Source organism: Heterocephalus glaber, unplaced genomic scaffold (assembly GCF_053883595.1).
Source record: "Heterocephalus glaber isolate CG9 unplaced genomic scaffold, H.glaber_assembly_v1.0 deba00001608, whole genome shotgun sequence".
NCBI classification, from domain to species: Eukaryota; Metazoa; Chordata; class Mammalia; order Rodentia; family Bathyergidae; genus Heterocephalus; species Heterocephalus glaber.
Window position 1 is genome coordinate 41,501,209 of NW_028258379.1, and position 27,412 is coordinate 41,528,620.

General features: G+C 38.8%; 1 long non-coding RNA gene across 1 annotated transcript; it reads left to right on the top strand.

Annotated features, from left to right (window-relative positions):
* Window positions 1–1,706: 1,706 nt before the first annotated feature.
* On the top strand, window positions 1,707–26,978 carry LOC147822888 (uncharacterized). The gene is made up of 14 exons (XR_015445219.1): window positions 1,707–1,781; window positions 3,307–3,385; window positions 8,549–8,669; window positions 11,055–11,107; window positions 12,076–12,164; window positions 19,476–19,576; window positions 20,683–20,758; window positions 20,975–21,066; window positions 21,789–21,853; window positions 22,285–22,347; window positions 24,979–25,138; window positions 25,311–25,504; window positions 25,947–26,000; window positions 26,185–26,978. It is a non-coding gene; the product is annotated as an uncharacterized LOC147822888 (long non-coding RNA).
* The last annotated feature ends 434 nt before the right edge of the window (window positions 26,979–27,412 follow it).

Below are 27,412 nucleotides of genomic sequence, written 5' to 3' on the forward strand. Positions count from 1 at the left end.
CGTATAACATTCTTCACATTTGTTCTGATTGGCCTTTCGTAAATGATTTATTCATAACCAACCTGTATAACCATGGAAATGACTGTCCTTATTTAGTTCAATCCGACAAAATCCACTCCTGAAAGTACAGATTGGAGGTCTTGGGTTGAAGGTGGAGGTGTTCTCCCAAAATAAGCTGGGATGTTCCTACAACTATGCATGACACAAAGTGTCTGTTACAGGGTTCCAACTGTCCCCGGGCATAAATGAACATGTCCCATCCTGTTCCTAAGACAATATGTTGCCTAAGTCATCACCCAATACAATCCCTTAGCCTGTTAAATTATTAGAGTAGAAAAGGTGTCTGATTTGGGAGATATTTCTGAGAATCACTAGGACCTCTTGGCTACATATGGACAAGGAGAAATTAAAGACCCCTGAGGTTTCTAGCAGGAGGTTCTGGGTGGGTAGTAAGACTGCCAACTGGGAGAGGGAATTTAATAAGAGCAAGGCAGTGGTAAAGTTAAAGAGATTGATATTCGCCGTGCTGTAATAAAAGACCCTATGGAGATTCCATGGGGAACAGGAACCAAAAAAGAAAAAAGGCCCTTAACTGCAATGGGGGAAAAGGTATCTTTATAGTGGAGAAAGCTGGAAGACACCACCTCAACCAAAAGATTAGTCAACACCAAGTCCTGTGACATGCCTTCTGAGACAACACAGCCACAGGGATGCAAACCTCATCATGTATGAACTTCTACCACCAATTCATAACCTGATTTTGAGATAACAGGAGATAACACAGAATAGATGGACACATTATACAAAATAACCACCCTGTCTTCTTAAAAAATGTCAATGCCAGACCTGGGGATTTAGCTCAGTGGTAGAGCACTGGCCTAACATGGATGAAGCTCTGGGTTGGATCCCAAATGCTACAGAACAACCTCAAAATGTGTATGTCATTAAAGACAAACTGAAAAACTGATTATGGCAGCACAACTCATGAGAGAGAAATCAGAAGAGAAGCAGCCTTTATGTCCATCAAGGCATGAATGGATATAGAAAATATGGTCTTTACACAAGTGGTGTATTATTACTATGTCATATAGAAGGATTATCTTGAAGGAAACTTGGTAGGAAATTTGTAGGAAAATAGATGCACCTTGAGACCATAATGTTATGTGAAATAAATCAGACATACAAGCTTAAATATGACATGGTTTCTCTTATATAAGAAACTCAAAATATAAATAAAGAGGAAAATAAAATAAAAATCAGAGAGATAGATCTTTTGCAAATGGGAAGGGGACCAAGAGATGAATGTAGGGGAAAAAGGATGAAGGGAAAGGAATGGAAAAAGAATGAAGATGTGTTATGTACATGTACCAACTCCCCACGAGGAATTCAATCATTATGTACTGCAATAATGTACTAATAAAACTTAATAAAGAAAAATGACACGATAGGAAATTGCAGTGTGTGGTCCTGGGTGGGGTCTTGGATCAGGCAGATAAACTGCCATAAAAAAACCCCACTATTGAAGTTCTCTTACAGCCTAGTTGAACTTGTAGGACTCTAGGCATTGATGTCATGGCATTTTTTTGCGCCTCCTTCAGTACTACTTCCTGCACATGAGCACTCTTGGGTATCTGCGCCACAATGGGCATGCATCTTAAGAACATCCGGGCACTTCCCAACTGGCGCGCACTTGGCGACCGTTAGCAGTACCTTCCCGTGCGGCTGCAGTGCTGGACTGCGGCGGTGGAGTCTCAGTCCTGGGAGAGGTTTCTAAAACTGACGTATGTAAAAAATGTGATTGAGGCCCAGTCCTCCAGACCCCTCTGTACTGAACAAGCTTTGCGGGCTTTGCCTCCTCACATTTCCGTTCGTTCCTTTGGTTCGGCTGTAGGTTGGAAGGGAGGGAAGGGGCCTGGCCCGCAGCGTGCCATGGTCAAGCTCTCTCCTGGTGGTACAGCTTTCTGCAGGTTCAGACTCAGAGCGGGGGAGGTTTTCCCCAAGACTATGTCCTAGCAGGCTTAGAAAAAGCAGGTAGAGCCACAGAGTAGACATCCAGTGTATGGGTTATTGGCATGTTTAAAAGATTCCAGAACAAACGGAAGTTTTTTTAAAGTTGAGGGAAAACATTCAATGGTCGGTTTGAAAACACCTAGCCCTAGCCAAGGTAAAACTGACAAATCTATCCAGGACCAGGGTATAAGCAACCAATGTTTTAAATTTCGAAGGTAGGGGCCAGGGGTTAACACAACAGTGCCGCACCTGCCGGGCAAGCGCAAGGTCCTGAGTTCAATTCTTGGTGCCAAAAAAAAAAAAAAATCAATGGTAAAAAATGTCAAAGGTTCTCGGAAAGAATAAAAAAATTCAAAAGGAAAAATTATATAAGGCTTTGGTTGAGTGTCACAGGGTAGAGAACTCACAAGACTCTCACTGTGCATGTGTGTGTAATAGTGTGTAATATTTTTAAGGGGAAACCAATAATTATCAAGTCATGTATGAAAGCCTCAATTAATTATATAAGAGATAAGAAACTCCCTCCCTCTGATAAAATTAACTCACAGATGCACTACAAATATCTGAAAGATTAATAAAAATTTTTGAAGTACCAGTGCATGGTAGAAGTCCTGATGGTGAGGATAACATTGAAATTAGGATGTAAGTCCAAAACGACTCTTTTAAATGTTTTAAAAGCATCACAAACATTAAAACCCAGCAGTTTGCCATACTAATAAATGTCTGGAAGTGCACAGGCACCACTTTGAGCACCTCTTGTAATGGTAGAGGCCAAAGGTAACTTACATTAATCTCATGATGTCTCAATAAATTGAGTATTAAAATATTTATATGTTTTTTTCTGAAGTATATATACTTTGTTTTGGTGGACTATATGTGAAAACATCATGTTGTACACTTTAAATATGTATAATACAAACATGAGTGTTTCTAAGGACTTTTACTTGTGATTGAAACATTTTAACTATATGAAAGACATTTAAAAATACACACATATATGCAATTCCAGTATCTTAGTGACACAATTTCTCATTTGTTTGAAATCTTTTAATATTTTTATCCATATGAACATATTGATAAGTTGATAAAATTATATTTTATGCACTTATACATTTTACAGATTTTGTAACAATAATTTGGAACTATGCCTCCTTTTTCACTTTTTTGTAGAATTTTTAAGAGCTGTGTTACATCCATTGTATTTGTATATTACATGTTTTATTTAATCATTTTCTTATTACTAGATGCCAGTGCTATTTTTTGAAATTGTAAATAACTCTGCTCTATGTCACACAGAGGGGTGCCTATAATCCTAGAATCAAGAGGCTGAGACAGGAGGATTTTTGGAGAGTGAAGCACCAGTCTGAGCGACATAGTAAGTATAAGGCCGTTTTAGATTACATCACAAGATCCTATCTCAAAAAACAAAGCAAAGAGGGCCAGGGATTTAGCTCAGTGGTTTCGCCACCTGCTGTGCAAGCACAAGGACCCGAGTTCGATCCCTGGTACCGAAACAAAACAAAACAAAACCAATCCAACTTCCCAGGTTAATTTGGGCCAGGGATTTAGCTCAGTGGTTTTGCCACCTGCTACGCAAGCACAAGGCCCAGATTTCGATCACTGGTACCAAAAAGAAAAAACAAACAAACAAAGAAACAAAAGCTAAGTCTGCTTTGAGTATATTTTTGTATATGGATTTTTCTCCTTTAAAATTTTCATACTTCTTTTATTCCAAGGTATACATATTCTTTTATTGTGTATCAAGTAATATTTTAGTATATTTGGTTTTTCCTTTTTAAACATTATTGAATTGATATTAAATTTTAAAGTTGAAACTTAGAATTGGAGAAATAGAGCAATCCTACATATAAATTTGGACTAGGGGGTTTAGTAAGTCAAAAAAGTTTATGATACTTGATAAGTATATTCAAAATGTCTCCTCAGAATGTTTTGCCAGTAACATCAGCATGGGTGTGTGCTGTTTTCCTATAGCTTTTCCAGCATATGTATTTTCCTGATTTTTAATAGTTTTAATAGATGTCAATTATTTCCTTATTATTTGACTTAATTTAACTAGTTTACTCTGTATGTGAAAAAGCTATGGATGTAAAGAGAACAAAAGACAAAATTTGAAGTCATTTAAAAAATCAGATACAAACACTTTGATGTTTAGTCGGTAACTCTGTGGAGAAAAAGTCAGAGTTCTTGGCTCTTATCTTTCCATATGTTACATCTGTTCCTCTGCCACATGCAAAACTGGAAGAATTCTGGACAACTGCTTTATAAAATCCAAGAAACTTTAGCTAGATGAACCAATAACAATCATCTGGTTAGGGACCAGGGATTTAGCTCAGTGGTTCCACTGCCTGCCTTGCAAACACAAGGTCCCAAGTTTGATCTCCAGTACCAAAAAAAAAAAAAAAAAGAATCATCTGGTTAAACCCTTCATTTTAATAAGATTAAATAAAAACCCATTGAGATTCAAATTATTCAAGATTTTTCAATTAGTAGGTGCCAGGGTGCAATTTAAGACCAAGGTTCCAGACCTTTCTATCAGGCATGCTGCCTTTCTGATGCAAATTCCATCTGGGGGCTAATCATGTACCTACAGTTGTCCTTGACATTTAGGCTGAGAAGTGTAAAATTTAGGCTTAGTGTACTAATTCTTACTAAATAAAATAAGAGAGTGAATTTCCGTGGTCTTGGACTTATGAGTATAAAGCCAAACCTATATCTGAATAGGTTGCACAAAATGAGAAGCACATTTCATGAACTGTCTCTAATAGGCTTATGCAAAGAATTCTGCAGAAGGTGTCTTAAGCATAGTAATTCCAATGGCAGGTGATTAAATCCTCTGGAAGACTGGATCATCATGATCTTGATTTTTTTCTTGCTGTTGATTGTCTTGTTACCTATTCAATATGAGTTTGTTCACCATTTCTAGGCCAAATTAGGAACTGAATTTTACAACTGAAGAAAAGCACCCATTTATTGTATCACCTTTATCATTGCATTTTCAATCTTTCTGGTTTATAAAATGTTCCCACAACCAGTAACACGAGTCTCAGACTTTAATAATCTTTGACAGCAAAGGGCATACTTCAGATTCGAGCCCAGCTTCCATGGTGTAAGCTCAAATCAGCAAAACTGCAGAAAACTGTCCTTCCTCCAATTATTTCCCTATTTCTGATGTCCCCAGGTTAGTGCCTAATGAATATTCAGGCCCAGTCACTTTTGACCCCTGCCTTTTCGTCTTTCTTCTGGGCAGTAATGCTGCTGGATATCACTGTCTTCCCCTGATGACCACTGATGATTCATCCTATTATGGTCTCCAAGCAAGGTCATTCCTTCTCCAAATGCCTCATATCTAAAATGTGCTAAAATCATCCACTTTATCTTGAAAATCAAGGAAAAGAAACTTAAAACAGAATAATTTACAACAGCCAGGAGAATTAGATAGGTTTAGAACTGACACATCCAAACTGAAACTATGAAACCCTGCCTCATTCCCACATCCATCCTATGGTAGGGAGGCAGATCAGGGAGGCAAGAGACAGGCGACTCTGGGTACCTCCCTACTTTGGGACTGAGGTCCAATTTTTCCCACCTTAGAGAAGGAAGTTCTCCAAACTGTCTCAACCTGGGCCTGGCATTGTTTTACTGCCCTGGAATGTGTTCTTCCCATGATGACTGACAAAAGAAACATCCATACTCTTGGGAGTAGTGGAAATCCTGTATTTGCTTCACAGCTTACACAAGATAATCACAATAGTAGGTTGTATATAGTCTGAAGTTTGGGCTATACATTCTTAAATGTATGCCTTTACAGGAAAAAAAGTCGTACTCTCTATTGGGTTATCTTGTTCTTTGGGAGCTGTTTTACAACTTTGTAAATGATTGATAATAGATAGAAATGCAAAGCATTTATTGTTTATAAACAAATTATTTCCTGTCTGGCAGAGGAGAGAAGCTCAGTCTCTCTCTCCTATGATGGAAAAGCCAATCTTGCCTCAGTTTGCACATTCATTTCACTGTTTTTCCCCTATACATTGGACCCTCAAGGTACGACTGGCCTGACATACGAACAACTTGGGTTAGTTAGGTTAATGGACCTAAGTCTGCCTTTTGTTATCTATAGTGTGCACCCAGGTAAATATTCAGATCTCAGCTGTATTGACTTACAACCAACTTGAGTTACAACCAGTCCTTGGAAACCGATTGAGTTTGTAAGTCAAGAGTCCACTCTATTTGTGTCTATTCATTGTTTTGTTTTTTTTTGGTACCAGGGATCGAACTTGAGTCCTTGCGCTTGTGCGGCACGCAGCAAAATCACTGAGCTAAATCCCTGGCCCTTGTGTCTATTCTTTGGATTCTCTTTTAAACTGGTTAATACCTTAACATTTTTCAAATTAATGAGCAGAGTAAAATCTTTAACATGTTTATTTTTGTATAGGAGAATCATGATTTTATCATTTAAAAATTATCTTTTAACACCATGTATGAGATCCTAAAATATGGCTACTCTTTGCTACCTTAAATCTAGTTATATAAATCTCATTATATTTTCCTATCAATATGAAGAATCCAAAGGATCCAACTTGTGGGTATTCTCTCCTCACATAATACACACACACACAGTACACATGCCCATAAACACAACCCCCCAAAATAAGCAATAATGGTTATCCATAAAACAGTTGAAAATCCATGTGTAAGAAGCAAACATTCTCTAGTGCATGGAAGACACAGTTCTGATGATCCATCAGGCAGAATGTGTACTATCTCAGTTTGCATGGTCTATTTGGGTTACTTCCCCATTTTCAGGAGTTCTTCAGGAATGTAGAATAGATGGTTTCTATTTATACCACGGATTTTTCTCGGCACTGTTAACATTTTGGACCAGACGCTTCTTCAATGTGGGAGCAGTCCTGTGCACTGTGGGAAGCTTAGCAGCTTCGCTGGCCTCTACCCATTAGATGGCAGTGTCACATCCCCCAAATGGCTCCAGACACTGCCCTGGCCAAAATTGCTCCACTTGAGAATCCCTGATGTATTTTATGAAAGGACACACAAAATAACTTATCCTATAGAAGAGGGAGGATCTCTCCAAAGATGTGTGTATACTCAATTAACATATATCAGCATGGATGGGTCTCAGTGGTAATGGTGTGTGATCACAGCAAGTTACAGAATGATTTGAACAGCATGATCATATTTATGTAAATTTTAAAATCACAAAACTTACAGTGTATATTGCTTATAGGGCCATGGATGTGGGGTGAAAATCATAAAACCGTGAACATGAATAGACACCAATTTAATGAGTTTCATTGTGTTTGGGAAAACAGGAAGGAAATTAGGATAGGTTATGTTTAAAAGAAAAGTCAGCTCTTTAACGTTTTTCTCACTTTCAAAATAGGTCAAAAACACTATTGCAAATGTTACCTTTTTTGATCCGGCTAACTTATATGGAGACATTGTTATTCTACCAACTTTATTTGACAGAAAAATCCATAAAAAGATATGAAACATGAAGCTTAAATTTTATATAGTACTTTGATGCTGTTATTTTTCAATCATCTGTTTTATATTGTTCATATGACTGCTTGCCTTCCTAATTAAGAGTAGCTTTGAATTGGCAGTGTTTTATACAGCAATTTTCTGGTTCAGACTCTAATGACAACCATAATATAAATGTTCTGACCTTATATTTGTGGAGTGCTTTATCTTTTCTCAGTTCTCTTACATCTGTCTTCTCATTTTGTGTTCACAATTTCTTTCACCATCAATCTTAGTTTCAAATCTATTCACCATGTTAATGCATGTTTCATCTTTCTATTGCAGTTACCTTTAGTTTGGGTTACTGACCCTGAGATACCAGATCCCAGGGCAGTTTACGTAGGAAGTGATCCACAAAACACTGGTAGGTAAAGTGAGACAGGGAGAGAAAGAAGTTCAGAGGCAGCACGTGTAGAGCAGCTTACTGTTTAGGGCTACTGAGGCTCAATTTGACTCCTTTGTGTAAACTCCTGTGGATGGCTTTCACAATAGAAAGACACAGTGAGTCTTTTGTGACAGAAGTTGGCAAAACCAGAAGTACTTATTATCAAGCCCTTTACAAGCATAGTTGGCTAACCTGTGCTCTAGAGCATAAAACTGGGGAAGCATCCATATTTTCAAGAGTTCTGAGAGTTTCCAGTGTGAAGAAATGTGCAAGAAGGAAAATATCCATAAACATTTCATTTTGAAAGAAGTAGGTTAGGGACAAAATAGTACTTCTATAAGAACAAATATTGATCGTTTGGCCTAAAAAATGATCAAGATCCAAGCAGACACTTGAGACAGTTATAACTCTACTATGGAATGTGTTGGAAACAGTTCAGGCTTAGGAAAGAGTGATCATTCATTGTGCCAAACAACAACTAAGTAAAGATTATGGTAGTAATTAGCCAAGACTATGTTCAGGCTGGGAACAGGAAGAGATAGTGGTTGCCAATAATGACTGCAGAAAACTAACGAAGCTTACCTGTCATTCCAGGAGAGGAGAAAACAAAAACAACAAAACTAAAATCCATGAATGAAAGGGAACATGTAGTGTTCCCTTCCTGTGTCCTCAGGGTGATAAGGAAGACCGGAGAAGGAAAATCTACCTACTGCAGGTAGGTTTAGAAGGTATCTAAAAGTGATAGCTATTTTTGTTAAATTAATAGACTGGTTTTTAGAATTTAGTTTTACAGAAATTTGAGTCAATAGTACAGGGTTCCCATAGATTTTCTTCTCCACAGTTTCCCTTCATATTAACATCTTGCATTAGTGTGGTACATTTGATACAGTTAAGGAACCAACACTTTTATATGTTTTATTAAGTAAAGACTATAGTTTACATTAAGGTTCACTCTGTGTTGTGTAATTCTATGAATTTTGACAAATGCATAATGTTATATATCCATCCTAATAGTATTGTATGGAATAATTTCTTTATGCTGAAACTTCCCTGTTCTTCATATATTTACACCTCCCCTCCCATTTGCCCCCAAACCTAATAACCTAATAACCTGGTGACACCTGATGCTTTCTAATGTATACCTATATCTATATCTACATCTACATCTATATATTTGTCCCCACACTGCAAGGAATTGAACATAGGTCCTCCAGCATGGTAGGCAGTGCTCTACCACTGAGCTCTAAGCTCACTCCCTAGCCCAAGTGCCTGTAATTTTGCCTTTTCCAGATGTCATTCAGTTGGAGTAATACAGTAGGGAGGATTTTTAGGCCAAATACTTTCAATTAGCAATATGTACGGAAGGTTTCTCCATGCATCTCCCCCCCCCCCTTACTGGAAGTTGAATACAGGAAGCACTGAACTTCATTCTTAACCCTTTTCAATTTTATTTTGAGATCTAATCTCACCAAGTTACCCAAGCTGGTCTCGAACATGTGGTCTTCTTGCCGCATCCTTCTAAGTACCTGAAGTTAACAGCATGTGCCACCACACCTGGCTTCTTTGCATGTATATTTCCTTTTGTTTTGTTGCTGATATGCAGTCCTGGAGATTGAACCCAAGGCCTTGAACATACTAGGCAAGCAGGCTACCACTACACTGCATACCAGCCCCTCTTTTGATCTTGTTATTGATTTTTTCATTACTTCATGATATTCCATTGTATGAATGTACTAAAGGTTGTTCATCTGCTCATTTATTGATATCATTTGGTTGTTTCTAGTTTCTGGCATTTTGTTTCTCCTATATATTTGGTAGATTGTATCTTGCAGGGAATTGGTCCATTTCATTTAAATTATCAAATTTGTGACATAGTGTAGCTGACCCACCCCACTGGCCATGTCAAGCCTTCTACTGGGACCTAGACCTGGTACTTTGGTCTTCTTGACCTGGGGGCAAGCAAGGATGAATGACAAAGAGACGTGAATTCATTTAACTTTGGGCAGCCAGGGGGCTCTTGCCTCTTAGGAGCCCCAGCATCTGGCTCATCTTGTATTTATTCACCTAAACACTGGTACAAGCAATCAAAGTAGCACAAGGTTCATCTGCTTTCCAATATCCACTAGTACTTACTCCAGTGAACAACTTAATCTTAGGTGTTCTAGCTTTTCCCTGGAACCCGAAATATGGAGTCACCCTGAATTCAGCCTTTCTCCTTTGTGCTCAGAGAGGCCAGTTAGGCCTCACTTCTCTGGTCTCTGACAGCATAGAGTTGTTCATAATACTCTTAATTATCTTAATTTCAATGAGCTCAGTATTGATGTCCTCTCTTGTTTGTGATATTAGTAATTGACCTCTTTCTCTCTTTGTCTTGATTAGCCTGGTTAGGATTTATCGATTTCATTGATCTTCAAAGAACCATATTCTGCTTTTAGCAATATTTAAAAATTTTTCTATTTTTCAATTGTATTGATTTATGCAATAATTTTTATTGTTTTTTTCTTTTGTTTGCATTCATTTTATTTATTTCTTTATTTGGGTACCGGGGATCGAACTTGGGACCTTGCACTTGTGAGGCAGGTGGTAGAACCACTGAGCTCAATCCCCGGCCCTTAGATTCATTTTATATTGCTCTCACCTGTGTAGCTTCCTAAAGTGAAAGCTTAGATTACTGTTTCTTTTTTTCTAACACTATGCTTTCAATGTTATCAACTTTCCTCTATGCACTGATTTTGCTGCCTTCACCATGTTTTGATAATTTGTGTTCTCATCATTTACTTTAAAATATTTTAAAGTTTCTTGAGACACTCCTGATAAATGTTATTTGGAAGTGTGTTACAGTCTAAATATTTTGGAAATTTTCTAGCTATGTCTCTATTATTGATATTGAGCTTAATTTCATTGTAGTACAAGAACAAACTATGATTTGTTAACATCTGTCCCATGTCCTAGAACGGGGTCTGTCTTAGTAAATGCTCCCTGTGAGCTTCAAGAGAATTTCTTCTGCTTTGTTGGATGAAGTATTTATGAAATGTCAGTTACATCCAATGAATTGATGGTGGCCTTTCATTCAACTATGCACCTCCATTTTTTCTTTCAGCTGCATCTATCAATTACTGATTGAAGAGAGTTGAAGTTTCCAACTATAATAAGGTATGTGTCTATTTCTTCTGGTAGCTCTAATGGTCTTTATTCCCCCATATTTTGAGAATCAGTTGTTCAGGTGCATATATGTTAAGATTTACTATGCTTTCTTGGAGACCTGACTCCATTTATCATTATCTAGTACAATGCTTTATCCCTGAATCTTTCTTGAAGTCTGCTTTGTCTGAAATTGATATTGCTAGTTCAGATTTCATTGGATTGTGTTGCCATGGTATATCATCCTTCTCTATCCTTCCACTTTCACTTATGTCCAATGGAATTATGCAGACTAGAAAAGCTATACTTGAATTTTTTTCAAAAGTATACTCTGACAGTCTTTATGTTTAAATTGATATATTTAGGTAATTCAGATTAACAATAATCATTGATATAGTTCAGTTAATCTCTACCATGCTTGTGTTTTCTAGTCATGACAGTTTTTCATTTCTTCAAAAATCTTCCCTCGTTTTTCTTTTGTTGCTTTGTTAATTTCTAAATTTTAAGCTCTTTTATTGGTACATTTCAGGTATATGATTCATTTCCATTTATCATTGGGTGTGTGTACCTGTACATGATGTATCTTGGTTCTTATTTTTTTCTCCCATTACCTGTGTGCCCTTCTTCCCCTCCACCCTTCCCTATTTACATAGACATCATTTCCATTTATGTTTTCTTTTCTCATAGTTTTTCCTTTCCCTCTTTATCTTTCCCATTCCCCTCCCTTCACCCCTTCGTCTTTGGACCTTTTTTCCTATTTCAAATGATCCATTATCCATTTTAATCACTTTAACCCTTGTTTACACTATCAGTTTCTCACACTAGCCAAAGTATTTGGTATTTACACATGTGTGTCCTATTTGTTTCCCTGAAGAGCATGGCCTTGATATACATCCATTTAGCTATAAATGACTCTAGTTTTTCATTCTTTTTCATTCTTTATGGCTTTTATTAAAAACCCACACATTTTCTTTATCCAGGTTCCAGTTGATGGCCACTTGGGCTGCCTCCAAGCTTTAGCTATTACCAACTGTGCCGCTATGAACATGGGGTCACATATATCACTGTGGTATGATTCTTTTAATTCTTTGGGGAAGATCCCCAGCAGGGGAATAGCTGGGTCAAATGGGACCTCTGGCCCTAGTTCTTTGAGGTATCTCCATACTGATTTCCACCGTGGCTGCACCAGTCTACACTCCCACCAGCAGTGGAGAAGGGTTCCTTTCTCCCCACAACCCTGCCAGCGTTTGTGATTGGATGATTTCTTGATAGCAGCCATTCTTTGTGGTGTGAGGTGGAATCTCAGTGTTGTTTTCATCTGCATCTCTTGAATGATGAGTAATGTTGAACATTTTTTCATATATTTGTTTGCTGCTTTTACTTCTTTGAGAAATGTCTGTTCCCTTCAGGTGCCCATGTTTGAATTGGGTCTTTGAATCTCGGGGGTCAGATTCTTTTCAGTTCTTTATATATTCTAGAGAGCAGTCCTTCTGTCATTTTTCTTGCCTTGTTTCTTTAATGAATACATTTTCTCTCTTCACTTAGCATAGCAATTGTACCTTTTAAAAATGTTTGTGTGGGGCAAGGATTTAGCTCAGTGGTTTTGCCGCCTGCTGCGCAAGTGCAAGGACCAGAGTTCAATCCCCAGTACCAAAAAGAAATATTAAATAAATAAAAATTTTAAAAAAATGTTAGTGCTTGGCATAGAGTTTGCAATATATATTTACAGCTTATCTAAGACCACCAAGTCTCACTTGTTCATTTTCAAATAACAGTATACTGCTTCTCTGCTAACATAGGTACCTTAGAGCGGAGGATTCTCAATTCCCCCGTGCTACTACTCCCTATGCCAGTGGTGGCAAACCTATGGCACTTGTGCTGCAGCAGGCTGTTTGTATCATTGAAAGCTATAAAAGTTTCACCATCCCTGCCACTGTTGCTGTCACCAATTCCACTCATTCATAAATTATATGCACCCAATATAGTGTTGCTACTATTACTTTGAGCAGTTGTCTAATAGATTAAGAATAAAATGTTCTATTTTACCATTCTTTATTCCTCTCCAATGCCTTTTCTTTCTCCCTTCCCTTGTTACTGTCCGCCTCTCCCCACCTCTTTTCCTCCCCCTCTCCTGTCTTTCTTCCTTCTACCTTCCTTAATTCCTTCTTTCCTTTCTGCTTCCTTGGTCTCTTTCTTGTCATATTTGATTTCTATCTCTAAAGAACTTATTGGAACATTTCTTGTCTAGCATATCTGTTAGCATTACATTTCTTCAGTTGTTATTTGAAAAAGACATTTTTCTTTATGTCAGAAATAAAGTTTGGCATACAAAGAATTTTAGCATTGTACGGATGGGTTATTTGTTTCAACGCCTTACATATTTTCCTGCATTCTCTTCTTGCTTACATGATTTCTGAGAATGATGGTGTAATTCTTACCTTTGTCTTTCCATAGGTAAGGTCTTATCTCCCTGCTTTTTACAAGATTTTCTTTGTTTTTGATTTTTACACATTGAGTTTGATACGTGTACTTATAATTTTTTCTGTATTTACCTTGCTTATTGTTGTAAATGTTCTTGAACGTGAGATTTGGTGTGTGTCCTTCATTTTAGAAAATTCTGAGCTACTATTACTTCAGTTATTTTGTATGTTCCTCTCTTCTTCTAGAGTTCCCATTATGGGCATGTTATGACTTTTGTAATTGTCCCACAATTCTTGAATGTTCTGGGATTTTTTTTTTGTTCTTTTGTTTTCTCTTTGTCTTTCAGCCTAGGGAGTTTCTGTTGACTTATCATCCAGCTCACTGATCTTTTCCCCAGTCATTTCTAGCCTGATCATCCTTCAAGGCATTCTTCATTTCTGCTACAATGTTTTTTTGTATCTCACATTTCCTTTTGATCCTTTGTTAGAGTTTCCATTTCTTATTGATTATGTTATTGAACTCTTCTTTTTTATAGGTATTAATTTTGGGGTACCGTTGTTTTAAAAAATGCTTGTTTTCTTTGTGGGATTTTCATACAGGCCTATAACATATTTTGATCATATCTAGCCCCCTATTACCCTGCCTCACACCTACTTCTTCCTCTTCTTTATTCCCTTTCTCTGGTCAAGTAGTGTCCCTCCTGCTTTCATGTACTTTTTGTAAAAAATCCATGTACTTATCTTTCTCAGTCTGGCTTATTTCACTTATTGTGATGGTCTTTATTTCCATCCATTTACCATAAATGACTTAATTTTGTGTCTTCTATGGCTGAATAACACTCCATTGCTTGTACATATCATATTTTCTTCAACCATTTATCTGTTTTCATCTAGCCTGATTCCATATCTTGGCTATTTTGAATTTATGCCACCATAAACAATGATATACAAATTTCTCTGTAGCATACTGACTGTAATTCTTCTGTTCCACATGTGTTCTTAAATGTTTTCTACTTTTTCCATTGTTTCTTGCTCTTATTCAATTCTACTCATTGCAGTTTGATTCTGGCACCATCTGTAATTCACAATTTAATTGTTTAGCCCTCCATAAAACTGCCTCTTACTCTAGATGCCAGCAGCAAGTGTAGTCCCCATATTTCCTATGCTTCTGACTGACAAGCTATAAATTTTGAAGTCCCAATAACCATTCCAATTTTGATAATTCACTCTAATGGTTCACAGAACACATTAAAAATGCTGTACTGCTGGGGATTTAGCTCAGTGGTTCTACCGCCAGGCTCAAAAGTGCAGCTTCCAGAAAATGCTGTTCTTACAGATACAGTTTTATTATGAAGGAAACACACAGGAAAAGTTCTGGAAGGCCCGGGATTCAGTGCTCTTGTATCATTTCTATGGAATCTGGATGTAGTATTGTGTGTGCACTGCAGTGTGTTCATCATTTGGGATGCTCCACTCAGTGTCCAGAGTTTTCGTATGGGCTGTCATCACACAGGCATGACTGTGTAAACCACTGGGTATGTGACTGAGTTCAATCTTCAGTGCTTTCTCCTTCATGGAGTTCAGACTGGCCCAGGATTCCAGCTTTCTAATCATGAGTTTGATCTCTCTAGTGACCAGCCCTGATCCTGAAGCTAATTAGGCATCTACTGTGAGTCATTTCATTAAGATCAACAGTAACACAAACATGCCCATAACTCAGGAAGTTCCAAGGGATTTTGAAATTCTTTGCCAGGAATGGGATCAAAGACCAAATAAATTCTTTAGCATACCATAAAACCTTTAATATATCAATCACAGTTGTTGTAAGCTTCTTATCTGACAATTTCAAAATCTGTGTTATATCTGAATCCAGTACTGATGCTCATTCTGTTTCTTCAGATCGCATGTTCTTCCTGCCTTTAGTATATCCAAAATTTTGTTGTTGGGCACTGAGTCAGTCAGGCTATCAGTATAAAGATGATATTAGTCTGGCCATGACCTGGGTGTTTCCTATTTAAGGTTTATTATAACTGTGCACCAAAGATTCCATTTTTCTCTAATTTCCCATTGTTTTCCACTTCCATGCTGTCTCCAAGTCTCCTAAGAACCTCTTCTTAAATAGAATGTCTCTCTTAGGTGTCTCATTTGTAACCCACTGTTTTTATGTAGGAGCTCTGTCAGTGTAGGGATAAGATTTTGAGGAAGGGAAACATTCCACCTTAAAATTATATATCAGTTTTTTTAATGGACTTGAGTTCCTGAGTTGTAGCCATCAGTAACTTTTCTCAACTTTCTTTTCCTCTTATGCAAGACAGAAAATCTAGAATGACTAACAATGTCTAGTTGCTCTTCCTCTTCATCAGATAAGGCTGTAGCAAAGTAGCTTCCCTTGAGCACAATCTCATTAGAGAAAGTAGAACTGTCTGGGCTTATTTCAAAGTGGTTAATTCTGTTCTTCACTGCTCACAGAAGAGAAGATTGTCTCTCATATTTTACTCACCCCTGGTGGGTCTTCTGAAGGCCAAACCCACACCAGTATAGGAGGCTCCCTAAAACTGGGTACAGTGGATTTTAACTCTGGAGTTAGTCTGAAGTCAGCTTTCAGCAGTTCATCAGTTGCTGTTTATTTTTTCCTAACAGTTTCTATCTCCATATGTCTCTGGTCCTGGTAAACTGTGATTCTCTATATTTGCATGTCTGTCTGGTTTTTGCTGTGGCAGTTTGTGATGTGACCTCAGTGCTCTTACAGATCTAATTAAAGTTGCTGATTTTTAGTTTGTTCAGCTGTTTTTGTATAGTCAGAACAGGAAAGATAATTTCAGAGCTCTTTGTGTGTCAGAGCTAATCAGGAGGCATGACCAGTATGCAACTAGAAGCAGGGGTCTGAAATCCATATGTACTTAGGCCATGGCCCATGGGGACAGGCATATTGATTACTTCCAGTGGTCACTGACTCCTTCATAAAACCAGCTTTTCAGCTAAACTGCATTCTAAAAATTTACTACTTGCTAGGTTACTGGTCAGTTAAATGCAGTCTTCAAAAGAAAGACCTTTTAGTGAGATTTGGCTTTGTGATTTGAATTGGCCTTTTTGTTTCCACTCTGTCCAATCTCAGAGGCCCTTTCAGCTGGTGAATGGGTTTCTCATACGTTCTGTGCATTCCTATTACTCTTAATGTATTCTAGAACATGACTTTTTCTGGCTTGTAAGCATCTCCAACCCAACTTATGAGTTTTCAGCTCTTTGGATTTAAATCAGAAACATTTTAGTAAGTCTGAGCCCTAGAGACCCACTAGTAATAAGACTATCACTAGGATGAATGGATGAAGGTGTGTGTGTGTGTGTGTGTGTGTGTGTGTGTGTGTTCAAACCTGTATCAGCGATTTTATAAATTTATACCTATGTTATAAATTTATGTATCTGATTTCTATGCTAGGTCTAGTAATATATATATACACTTATGTAAATCTTTTTGAACAATTATATAATAAGAATTATTTAATACCTATCTTTGTAAGCACATTTATAAACTTTTGACGAGATTTGTAAGTTCCTAACCAGCATTAATACTATATTAAGAAATTTGTAATAAAAGTGTCTAACATCTCTTTTCATAAAATATATAACAGTTTAGAAAAATAGTGTATTTTAACGCATATGTGGAGCAAACTGACATTCTTTCATCTACAAAAGTTGCAAGAAGTTCATGAGAAAAAGATTGAGTTGTCAGCATTCATAGTGCTTCTCCCTGTTCATTTATTACTTTGTGCACCAGCATATTCTGGTAAATGCTTAATAACTGGTTCTCCCAAAAGAAATGCCCCAAGTGTGGAATCTATTAACTTCTTTAGTGCAAATACCCCCATAATGGTCAATTCCAGGGCTGCGTAACACTGAGTAACAGAGGCATGCACTAATCCGATCTCATTAGGGCCTAAGGACTGACTGTAGCATTTGCTGCCTGTAAACAGGAGACAAAGGATTGTTAGGGGCATCATAACTGTCTGAGAGTGTTGGGAGCAATGCTACATAATACTAGGGAAAAATCATTTGAGTGGGCCTAGTTCTCTGGCCTACAGCCCAGCTAGGACATTCCAGACATAATTGCATTTTGGCCTCTGGTCACAACTGAGACCTCAGTGATCCCCCCCACCCCCATGCTGCAATCTGCAGGACAAGACCACACCTGTGAGAGATGCCAGGGAGGAACCAAATCTTCATCTGCATAATTCCTCATTGTTCTTAGATTTCCACTGTCCCCCAGCTTTTTGTTACACCTTGTTTATCCCAATGTGAAGTACTGAACTCTATTTTTCACTTGTTACATTTGTTTCCCCATGTACTGAATAAAAGGTGCTGGAAGCTAGACGGTTTTTGTCTTTGCCACCCAGAGCAGCACTGATCAGACCCAAAGCTCAGCTTCTTCTCAGTCTCATTTGTCTACCTTTCCTGTAATTCTCTGTGTGCTGCCATGGCTCACAGGTGACTAGGACTTACTGCAGAGGTTCTGGTAATGTCCCCTTCTCCTGTTCCCTACATGAGAGTGTTCATATTTTATAAAGATGAGGGGAAAGTCAGAGGTTGGGGCTGGTGAGGCTTCTCAGTGATTTTTCATGGAGATTTTGCTGGTTTTTGAGTGACGATGTGGGCTTTAAAAATATATGGACCATTTGATTTTCAGATACCTAGGCAATCAAGGTGATATTTGTGTTATCATGCTTTTTGTGTGTCAGGTAGGAAGAAAATTGTCAGTTGGGAAATAATGCTGTTTTTTTATTCCTTAGCATTTAGAGTTTAAATATAATGACTTTAGTAATAATCCTACTAATAACTATATGTGTCTTGGTAAGATATACTATTTTTTCCACAGTATTGACCATTTAATCATTGAAGGTGTTATGTGAAGAGAATATGATGACTCTGAGAATGTTGCTGGTACTGAAGTTTTGATGGGATCCAAAGAGTGTTAACGGTTCCCTAATGATGAAAGTGGACCAAGGTTATTTGTTGGTATCTTGATAGAACAGACTGTGTCCTTAAATGTATTTATCACATGGATCTACTTAGGTTCCGGTCAAGACATCACTGTGTACATACATGTTTATTAATGGAGCTTTCCAGGTATGCAGGCAAGTGATAAGGAAGGATAGATAACACCCTTGACTAACACTGAGAAACCATGAAATTAGAACTGTGACACTGGAACTTGTGTTCTCAAGTCTTTTGCTCTCCCATCAAGCTCTTTCCAAGTGCACAGAGGAGCTGCTGTTACATTTCTCATTAAAGATCTTGTTTCCAGACATCAAGGTAGTTAATGATACTGTTGAAATTCTTCTACTGAAATTGTTTTTGGTATGTGTGCAGATGAAATAATGGCCAGCTTAAGTGGGAATACTCAGCTTAACTGAGGGTGATTCCGCATGTGGGTGACCCACCTAATGATTGTTGCCAGAACTGCATAAAAGGAGGATAGGAGGGGAGGAATGCTGGCTGCTGATTTCCCAGGAGAAGCTTCGTTGGAACTGGAACTCAATGGCTTTTCTTGCTGTTGCTCCCTCAGTGGGTGGGGGGTTGCTGGTCTTTGCCTTTGTCTTGAGTGTCACTCCCTGGTTCCAGTGCAGATCCCTCAGTGTTCTGGCACAGATTGTTCACCCTGCTGGCATAGACTTTTGAGCTTCTACCACTGGCCCTTGGGCCTTTTGATGCAGATTCTTGATATGAACTTGCATGAGACATTGCTGAGGGCTGTAGGCCTCTGGCTGGACTCATGTGGAATATTATGTGGAAAGATCTATTGCACTTTTCTGGGTTTGACTTTTTGGGAGAATATTGTAAGACAGTCCTATAAATTTGTATATCCTGTGGTAAATCTGTTTCCTTGGAAACACTGACTAGAACAGTATGTTTATAGGTAAAAAATAAATTTGTAACAGTAAACATGGATTTTTCTTTATTTGCAGGTATAGACATGCAATGAGATGTGCACCAAACACTGGGATTTTTAGATTTCTGTCAAGACCTTATAGTAACCCTTTCAACTGTTGGTCAGCACACCATGTAGGTAGGTGGTTTCATGTAGATTCTGACGTAGGCCCAGACCACAGCACAGCTTGGCAATCTTACTGGTTTTACCTTCTCAAGTATTCTTAAAGATGTATTTTCTAAAGCCTTTTCAGATTTGTATCATGAGATTACAGTTAATCTAACATCAGCCTTTAATGGCAGACATTGCTTTTATGCAAACAAATGCTGATGTAGACCAAAACTAAAGCACAGACCACCTGATCTTCAGATCACATGAGGCAAGTGGTTATGGTTTTGCTACCACTTGCCATCACGATTTCTTTGCCAGTATTCAGGTGAGGAATAATAACATCCTTAGGAACACTTGAAACCATGCAGTTTCTTTTCTGTATTTCAGAGAGAATGTGTAACCCTGTAAGGAGGTTGCACATATCCAAGTATTTATCACATAGTCCCAACTATAGTAATCATAGGAACTAGGCAGATATTCCACGAAGAAATGTTGTCTTATCTGACATTATCCTTGACCTTGGAGAACCACAAGAATCCAGGTAGAGTCCTGTGATCATGGATGTAATAGAAGCTATTCAACAGTTCCTGGTAGGTTGTGTCTTGATTCCTGTCAAGGGTTAACAGTGAATTTAAAAAGTTCATTATCAGGAGATATTTCTGTATTAGAGTAAATATTTTCATGTACAGCACATGCCAGACCGACCATTAGATCATCAAATATCTGGGTCAGTGATGTTTATTTCCCTACAATTTTTATCATATGATTTAAAAAATGTAAGTATGTAGATAAAGAATACAGTATTTCATATTCTAGAAACCATATTATTGCATTATCTTACATTTAGAGAGAATTTACCCTGGGAATTTCAAATGACTTTCATGTACTCAGGTTATTATTATGCATTTATGCATCATGGTAGTTAACAAGTTAAATATTAGCAGTCATGAGATAATGAGGTTTGGAACAATGATGTTCATCCTAAAATAATCAAGAATACAAGTAGAGTTGATGAGTCCAGGTAGAAATGAAATCTTGCAATAATGACAATAAAGAAAGTTATTTGAAGGGTCCCAGTAGAAAAGTCTTACCATACATATACTTGTCACCCATGTTTTTACATTTCCATGCAGATACGGTGGTAAGTCTCATGATGACCAACAGTGACAATTTGTTGAACCCATGGCCATGATGATCAAGAGGGATATTGTAAGTGTGGGGTTCTTACATTTATTTTAGCATGTTTCCTGTACATATTTAGTAAAGGAATGATTCTGTTTACCACTGCTAGTAACAAGTAGCTTATTATATAAAGTTTTGATAAACTCTGAATTTAATCCTAGGAGGTGTGGAGGCATATGCAGGGATCCATGTAAGTTATTCAACTGATCCACATCACAGTATTGACCATAATTTTTTCTACAGGTAGCCAGTCAAGAGAAAATGGTGTGAAGAACATCTCTGACCTTGAAGTTCTAAAGATCTAAGTACTTCAGTTGGTTTCCCTGATGATGGAGGTGAAAAAACTTTAAAGTTGTCCTTTTTTTCTCCCCTCAGGAGAAAGATGATGCGTCCTAAACACACATCTCAAAGTGTTGTCTAAGATTCCAACAGTTATTAAATTATAGTGATTGAACTCAAGAGTGGTAATTTATGAAATGTTATGACTAACCTGGTAATTAAGAAATTGTCCCTACCAAGATGCCAACAGATAACCTTCAGATTTCTTGGTAAAGTGGATGGGATATCTAACACAATGTTACCCTGGCTCTTTGGCAGGTATTCCATTAAGTTTTATCCTAGTGTACAGGTTTGTTGACTTTAAATCATTAGAGGCATTTCTTATTTTTTGGTATTTATATCATGAATGATGCTTTTGAACTCCTGTGGTAACCTCTGCTTAGAACACAGTTCAAAATATGATTTTTCAGTAATGCTTTTTGTAAATATGACATTGTACTATGGACTTATTTAGAGATTGTGATAGGTTATTGTATAGGGATGCAGGTCATTGACCATATTTCCTATCCCCTAGTATTGACCATGGGAATTTTGCTAGTGTTTCTTCCAAACAAGATGGTATTTCTTAGTAGGCTTTTACCTCAGTGTTCAGCTTTAGCCATGTAATTGTGATAAGAATATGATTTGTCATGTTGAACACCATGACCAAGGGAATGTGTCAATGTCTTCCTTGAATGACATAGGTTCCAAAATCATTTTTCATGATTTGATTTTCAAGTTCCTCTGAAGACACTGTGATTATCCTACCCATGGGAGTGAGTAAAGTCCATAGAGGGTTATGAGGTAAGTGCTGAGGTACCCTAAACCAGATCTTCATCTATAGAGGAAAGGGATGAGGGTGTCCTGACTATTACTAGAGTTAGTGGTCACTGCTCCTATAAGAAATAAGTTTGTCCTTCACAGTTCTAGTAAATATGAGTTTATCCTTTATATGCCATAGGGAAAATTGGTGTTTTAGCAAGGACTGCTGAGGGAGTGATTATGAACTGGTTAATTGAAATTATCGTGGAACTCTAGGACTGCAGTAAGCATAGGTTAATTTCCAGGGTGTGGAGATGACAAAATATGGGCTCTCTGACAATACTGTTTTTGTTTGGTGAATCCAAGTATCCTGAGGAGTTTAGCTGTCCTTTAGCAATGGACATTAAAAAGGGAGTGGGCTCATGTTCTGACACAGCACCTTCTATGCCAAACTGGCTTTGTATTTTTTTCAGATGCCCTTCAAGAGAACACAGTGATCCAGAAAAGATGGTTGTTGCAGTCACCCTAGTAACAAGGTAAATGATAAAATGGTCATAGTCCAGTGAAGGCTGTTTGATCTTCTATAATCCTGGCAAGTTCCTAACTAGGTGCTCAGATGTTAAGGTCTTGGCTAGTGTATTGGTCTGGGATGATAGTCACTCACTAGTGACATCTCATTTTCAGCAATTCATTTTATGACTGTGTTAGGCTTTATTATATTGCCCCACTTCTGGTGATACATGTTTTCAAAACATATTATCACCTTAATATTACAAGGATACATCAAATGTCATTGCATCTTTTCTGGAATGTAATAGATGTAATATGCTTGTATTGCTACTGGTGGAGAAGAGATTTATGTAATTTTCACTGAGTCCATCTCTGAAATATTGTCCTTGGAAGGTTTGCATGTATCACTGAAGACAGACAACACTCTCTTACAAGGCTTTATCCATGGAAGCCTGAAAGTATCTAGATAACATAAGTGGATGCTGAAATGATGAAGTGACATACGGAATTTGGAGTTGTATAAGTGCAAATGAGACATATACCAAATCAGAAGTCTATGACAAGAGTCCATAGATGGGTGAATACATCACAGCAAGCAAAATAAGTTTGTAAAGTAGAACATGACTGATCTCTCTATAAGTGCTAATGTGGGTATTCACCACATCACAGGAAATCAGATCTTCATATACAGGGATGAGTGATGAGGATGTCCTTGACACTTGTTACTGAGGTTTTGTTACAAGTACTAATGGATGAAATGAGAGACATGATGAAAATATCTAGTGAATGCAATACTGCATTTTGTATGAGACAGAAATGAATATTGAACCTGTACAATTTCAGGGATCCATCACATCATGGTTGGATGTAGACATGGTGGTGTTATAACACAACAGTAAACATTGAAAAATTTACAGATGGCTCTATTACACATTTGGACATGCCAGAGAATACAATTTACATAGAATTAAGGACTCTATTGACACATAGCTGAAGGATGCCTTTCCGTTTCTGGGTGAGGGGCAGAAAGAGTCAGTGACATGGAAGAGCAAGATGAGACCTAAATGACAGTTTTCTGTAGGTGCTTTCAAGTTAATGGAAGTGATCACTTGAATGAGTGTGTTGAAAAAACCTTGAACAAACCAAGGAAAAACAAAAGTATAAATTACAGCCCATTGGCACCCATCCAATCTTCAATATCCAGGTGGCTAGCATAAGGGTAATAGCCTAATGAGATGTTGTCATGTGCTGGATTCTTATGCCAGGAAGGTCACTGTGACTGTCGAGTTCTGAGCTGACCCCACATTCACACATCAGAGACCTTATTTTCAGATGTGATTTTCATTGTTGATAGTGAAACTCTGAGGTAGTCTCCTTTATTTGGCAAGTGTGAGGTTAAGGGGCTCATTCCTATCAGGGTGTAGAATCAGGTGCTACTGAATCCAGGCCGAAAGTGTGCCTTTAAACTGGGCATTGTAAAGGGGAACAAAAGAGGGAGGGGAGGGGGAGAGGAAAGAAGAAAGAAAGAAAAGAAAATAGAAGAAAAAATGGAAACAAAGCTTTTGTAAACAAAGGAGAAGGAGAGAGGTAGAGGGAGGGGAGGAGAATGGGAAAAAAAGAAGAAGAAAGATACATCGTGAACAGGTACAAATTCCCTGTGATGAATGCTATCGTTATGTTTACCTGAAATGTACTAATAAATTTTTTGCTTCAAAAAAAAAGAACAACAACAACAACAAACTAGGCATTGTAGAGAAAAAGCAAGGATTCAGATAATTATCCTACAGTAGTTCCCTGAGATACAGATTGTAACAGTTTGTCCGGTGTCTGCTCAGGAGTGTCCATTTTCTCTTCTCTGGCTTTCAGTGTGCATAAATGAGGGTCCTTGCAGTGGTGATGGACACCTGAGTAATCCCATGATGTGCAGATTGTGCAAATGGAGAAAAAGAAGGGCATAGGATAAAGTACAGGATGGGTTCTTTCGGGTGTGTTTTCTAGACCTCACAGCCAGGAAAGGCCAGACCCTGGAACCTCACCAGGATTCAAATAACAGCAAGTATGGCCTCCATCACAGCACTGGAAATGGATCTTCCTAGGCTTCAGTGGAGCATGTTGGGGCCCTGAGTGTAGCCGTTACCATATTTTGTGTGAATAAATTCAAGTATAAAAGACTAACAAATCAGAAATCTAGTCTGTGTGAGTTTTCTTTTTGTATAGGGTAGGGAAAGTACTGTTCAAGGTCCCTGTGTCCTGGGATTGCTTGTTTTCTATATGCAGTGGCATGCTTCAGTACCAGACTGCTGGGAAAGAAGCACAGGTAACTTGCAGGCACCCACTTGATGAGGATCAGAGCCTTGGGATGATATTCTTCCCTCAGTTTCAATCTGGTATGTGGTGGAGTGGAAGCCTCCCACACCAGTGGTGGTTGTCAATGAATCGAGCATGTTGTATGCTTGCAGAACATGCTGTATCCTTTTAGCATGGTCTTGTTCCTTTTCCCTTCATGGATACAGAGTGATCAAGAAGTTGGTTGATGTACACTTATGGAAGGCCAGGGAAATACCACCATGGGTACAAGCTGATTACTAGGCCAGATGTCTGTATCCAGGTCAGAAGGAGCCTCTGCCTAACCTGGTATTAACATGTTTCATCACCAGGTATCCTGCCAAAAGGTCTTGGGAGATGCTGCTACCCTCAGCCATGCAACACCTTCTTCTTTACTGATGTACATTGTGGGAGAGCACTTGGGCACACTTTGCTTTTCCCCACTGATTCCCCTGTGTGCCAGTGAAGGTGAAATCTTCCCAGTGGCTGCTGGTAAGTGTCCCATTTTCATGTAGGGGAACTGACCCATAATGTAGTTTTCATGTTGGCTAGGTGGATGGGGAGGCCAGGATTCTTGCTACCATCCACTATGAATATTGAGCCTTAGAACTTCTGCAGGTTTCCCTTCAAGTGAGAAAGAATTCTCTTACCATATTTTTTCTAGGAAACACCCCTGAGACTGAGGTGTTAAAGCAAAGGGGCCGCAGTGTAACACAGTGACCTCCACAATACTCACATGTGCTGGTGGAAGGAGACTTGCATGGACTAAATCAGTATTCTCTGATGTCATTTTCACAGGGACAGTCATGTCACAGTGAGCAGCACAGTATAATCAGGTGGTTGCATACAGACATCCAGGTAAGTGTGGGCTTGTGCCCAGGCCACTAATGAGGTCCTGCCACTTCCACATGTGTAAATGACAAAGGTGTGGCTTGGCATTTGTAGCCCACTGCTTGATTTGAAGTTGCTCAAGTAAGGAAGGATGGAATCCACAGCAATGCCACTCTCTGGGAGGGGACACTTGGCACAGCTTAGGTGAAATGGATGGTAAAAAAAGAGTGAGCACTGAAGAAGACATGGTGTCTAGGTTTGGGGTGCTTGCTGTGTCCCAGCCAGGAGGACTGTAGCACAGGAGAGTCTGCAGGGGTTCACTTAGGAGAGGTTTGACTGTGGGGACAGGATTGTTTTTCATGCAGTTATCCCAGCAGCCAGGTACATTTCCAGTGTGAGTCAGTGTTTTTGTGGAATTGAAGTGCTCATTGACTCAACACTGACTTTGTCTTCTCCATGTTTTCTGCAGGTTCCTTCAAGGGAAGATGAGCAGACTATGGCTGGAACTGCATGCAGGTGTCAGGTGAGAATCAGCATGCCGGTACCTCATTGGGCACCAAGTGATGGTCTGTATTCAGATGGATGTGAAGAGGGTGTGCACGAGGTAGTCACATGTTTTCCTAGACATGCACCCTCTAAGGTCTTGACTACTGAGTGGTTCAGAGTTTGTGCCACACTCAGCATCATAGCCTTTTTTTCTGTGACAGGTTGGCTATTGATGGTGAACCTCTGATTCTTCCCTCTTCATCGACAAGTGTGGTGCTCTGTGCCTTCTTGCTGTCACGAGGAAGCATCAGATGCTATTGGTTCCCTTCCAGGAGAGATGACATGTATTTCATACTTGTCCCACTAGGGGAGTAAGCAGGGCATGAGGTCCCTGTGACAGAGTGGGTCCCTGAGATGGGGATTGGAGTGAATTGGGAGGTATCTCCTCAAGGCATCCATTACCATTGCATGGCTAGTTTGTTGACTAGGAGGGAGGAGCGTGGTGGTGGTGATGGAACCTGAATGATAGGATGACATGGAGTTGTACAGGCAGACATGGAGGAGACCACAAAGGGTAGAATCTCTTGTGCTTCTTTTCCAGTGAGGGAGTCCACAGCTCATGGTGAGCTCTGAACATCACCAGGATCTGTAAAGTAAGGACAGCCATGGACCTTCACTGCAGCATAGGCAGGGAATATCCATGGCCTTCACTAAGTGATATTGGGGGTCCCTGATGTGGAGTCGTGGGGTAGTGGGGTTGCTGTGACTTTGCTTTAGGTTCCGGAGCCCAGGAGAGCAATGAAGGAAGAACTGAGCCAATCCACTGATGCTGAATTTTTCCTTCATGTATAGTGGAAGTAAAATGAATGTTGATCTTCTCTACATCCTTGGAGTGCTTATTCTTTGGTCCAGTGGTGTTGTGATGGGCCACCCTGCCCAGGCAAAAGCACAGATCTTTGCAGGTCAGTAGTTGATGATAATGAGTCTCAGGATGATAGTTTTGCACTCGAATTGCTTCTGGTAACAGAGTGAAGAGAAAGGCTTTGTGTGCCAGTGGTGATGCCAGACACAGCCCAGTGTTCTTACAGAGCAAAGGATAAGTTTTTAGCAGGTGTGGTTTGCCTTCCTTTCAGATATCTGCACACACACAGAAAAAGTGTTTGTTGTGGTGAGATTGCTTGATGAAGAGATGAGACCTCTGTGCAATGTAGCCTGGCTACAGGGCATGATATTCCTTAGAAAGTAAAAAATGAGCCTCTACAAAACCTGGGCCATGGTGATGTTTTTTCACCATGAATGCTGCTAAGCCAGAGTCCATGATCAGGTCTTTGTGGAGTCTTCAGCCATGAATACTTAGTTTTTTCTGATGAACTTTGGAGAAGAGACTTTTCTTTTTCCTGCTGTTTTGACTTGTATGTCAGTGGAGGTAAACCAATAGAGACTTCTCAA